Here is a 3,328-nt window from a genome sequence, read left to right as displayed (position 1 = left end):
AAAGTCCTGTAGTATTGTTTTTATGAAGTTGGGTGCACCAGAGCTTGGTGACTATATGATCATGATTGTAATATCTTCTTGATTTATTTTTCTTTTGATCAGAATGACGTGGCCCTCTTTATCTCTTCTGATTAGTTTTAAAGTCTATTTTGTCAGATATTAGAATTGCTACACCTGCTTTTTTCTTAGCACCATTTTCTTGGTATATATTTTTCCATCCTTTTGTTTTAAGATAGTGTTTCTCCTTGAAAGTGAGATGAGTTTCTTGCAGACAACAAAAAGATGGGTTTTGTTTCTTAATCCATTCACTTAGTCTAGTCTGTGTCTTTTGACTGGGGAGTTCAGTCCATTAATAGTTAAAGTTATTAATGAAAGATGAGTTTTGAATTCTGTCATTATTTTTCTGTTTACATTTGTGATATAGCTGTACTTTTTCAGTTGTACCTTGGTTGAATTTCTTTCCACAATGACTTTGGTATACTCATTCCTTTCTTCAGCTCTTTGTATTGCTTCCAGAACGCTCAGAAGGGCTGGTTTTGTGGACATGAATTCCTTCAGCCTATTTATGTCATGGAAGATTTTTCTTTCCCCTTTGACTATAATAGACATTTTGGCTGGGTATAGCAATCTGGATCAGCACCTGTGGTCATTTAAAACTGGGAACGCTTTGGTCCAGGCTCTTCTGGCTTTCATAGTTTGCACTGAAAAGTCAGCTGTAATCCTAATGGGTTTTCCTTTATACGTGACTTGTTGTTTCTCTTTTGCAGCTTTCAGTATTGTCTCTTTGTTTTGTACATTTAGTGTTTTTACTATGACGTGCCATGGAAAGTTTCTTTTCTGCTCCTGTTTGTTGTTCTATATGCTTCTTGTATTTGTATGGGCATGATTTTCTTTATCTTTGGGAAATTTTCTTCCATGATTCTGTTGAAGATCTGGTCCATATCATTATCTTGGGATTCTTCTCCTTCCTGTATGCCTATGATTAATAAGTTTGGTCTTTTTATGGTGTCACACAATTCCTGCATATTCCATTCTTGTGAATTCTTAAATTCATGATCTTTGCTTGAGTGGTCTAGTTCTTCCACTTTATCTTCCAGTCTTGATACTCTGTTTTCCATTTCATTCATCCTATTGGTGAGGCTTTCTCCTGTCATTTCTAATTGGCTTACTGAGTGTTTCACTTCCTTCTTCATTTCAGCCTGAATATTCTTCAATATTTCTAACTCTGGTCTGAATTCATTCAGAAGTTTATGCCTATCTTCCTTCAGTTCTTTGATTTCTTTGTGTGTTCTTTAAATTCACTGAATTCTTTTATCATGTTTATAATTGTTCTTTTGAGTTCCATGTCTGCATTAACACTAGGGGGTTCTCATTGTACTCCTCTAGAGGAATATTGGTATTGGGTGGGGATATATTATTTTTGTTTTTCATGTTATTATTTTTTCTCTGTGATTTTGACATGTGAATTTCTTTTGTAGTTTCTGATTCTTGTGTGAGACTCAAGCCTTCAAGTTTAGGTCTGCTTTTTATGTGTGAACTTTATATGTCTTTGTGGCTTACTTTTTGGGCATGAAAAGCTGGCTCCTCTAAGCTTCTGGTTTGCTCTTTTGATTTTATAATGGAGTGGACAGATTGCTTTTGTCTTCAGGAGTTCCCACAGAGGCCCAAGTCAGATGGGAATCAGATGCTCTCAGTCTTTCTCCTAAGGTCTGGATCCCTCCAGGAAAGATTTTGGCCTCAGGAATTTGGGGGTTGCACTGGCCTGGGAGCTGGGCCCAGGAAAGATGCTGGTCTAGGGCAGCTGGTGGCCATGCCACCCAGAGATACAAAGGAAGATGGGGCAGGAAGCAGCCCCAGGGGCGCCTGGGGACTGCATTGAGGAGCTGAGTTGGTATGGATGCAAAGGACTAGGAAGAAGAAATGTCAGCCCAGGCATCCAGGAAAGAAGCTGGTGATTTGTGAAGCCCAGGGAAGCAGAGGGAGGTGAGGGCAAGGCCAGGCCTAGAAGCAGTGCCTCTGGGGACCCAAGAAGGAACTGAGTTGGTCTGGATGCAAAGGATCAGGAAGAAGCAGTGGTGGTTCCCCAGGTGTCTGGGGTGCCAAGACAAGGAATGGGACAGGACCCAGGCTAGGAGGAGAGACCAGTGGGGGAGATGGGAGGGTGAGTGAGGCTGAGGGAGTCAAGGGGTGGAGGGCATGATGGACTTACCCCGGAGAGAGAGGCCTGTGGGTTGGACAGAGGCCTGTGGGTCTGACCTGCAGGCCCAGGGAAGTAGAGGGAGGTGAGGGCCAGGCCAGGCCCAGAAGCAGTGCTCCTGGGGACCTGAGAAGGAGCTGAGTTGCTCTGGATGCAAAAGATCAGGAAGCAGTGGTGGTTCCCCAGGTGTCTGGGACCCCAAGACAAAGAATGGGACAGGACCCAGGCTAGGAGGAGGGATGGGTGGGGGAGATGGGAGGGCGAATGAGGCTCGGGGAGTCAAGGCGCGATTGGCTTACCCTGGAGTGAGAGGCCTGCGGGTTGGAAACAGGCTTGTGGGTCATGCCAACATGTTTTAATTACAATAGTGCACAAATATATATAATCAAATCATGATATCAAAACTATCAAAAATTTCTTTTTCCTTTTACACAGTCATAAAAATAAGAGATTTGTTCTATGTAAGCAGCATAGAAAGTTTTGCTTTTCTTTAGTAAGAACTTTTATTTCTTCACTTATAGGAAACAATTAATAACTTCTATTTAGCATATTTGAATTTCCAGTATCACTAATCTTGCATTTGATGATAGTATTAAGAAAAATAAGCACTGTAATTGGTCATTTTTGTCAAAGGGTTTTTTTGCATCTATTGAGATAATCATGTGGCTTTTGTTTTTAAGTCCATTTATAGTATTTATTGCATTTATTGACATATATGTTGAAACAGTCCTCCATCTTTGGAATAAAGTTGATCACTGTGTGGTGTTTACAAGTATTTTATTATGAATTTTCACATCTATGTTTATCAAGGATATCGGCCTGTAATTTTCTTTTTGTTGTTGTTGTAGCTTTACCTGATTTGTGTATTAGGGTAACAATGGCTTCATAGAAGGAGTTTGGAAGTCCTCCCCCTCTTCCATATTTATGGATAATTTAAGCAGCATTTGTTGTAGTTCTTTGAAGTTCTGGTGCAATTCTGCAGTTAATTCATCTGGACCTGGGCTTTTATTGGTTTGAAGGGTTTGTGTTACTGTTTCAATCTCCTTATTTGTAATGGGTCTGATTATCTTCTTGGTTTAACTTTGAACTACGGTTGACCATTAGACCATTACTAATTGAAACCACTGAAAG

The sequence above is a fragment of the Nannospalax galili genome, unplaced genomic scaffold, assembly GCF_000622305.1.
Source record: "Nannospalax galili isolate Female #2095 unplaced genomic scaffold, S.galili_v1.0 scaffold768, whole genome shotgun sequence".
In the NCBI taxonomy this organism is placed as follows: Eukaryota; Metazoa; Chordata; class Mammalia; order Rodentia; family Spalacidae; genus Nannospalax; species Nannospalax galili.
Note: the sequence above shows the minus strand (reverse complement) of the source record.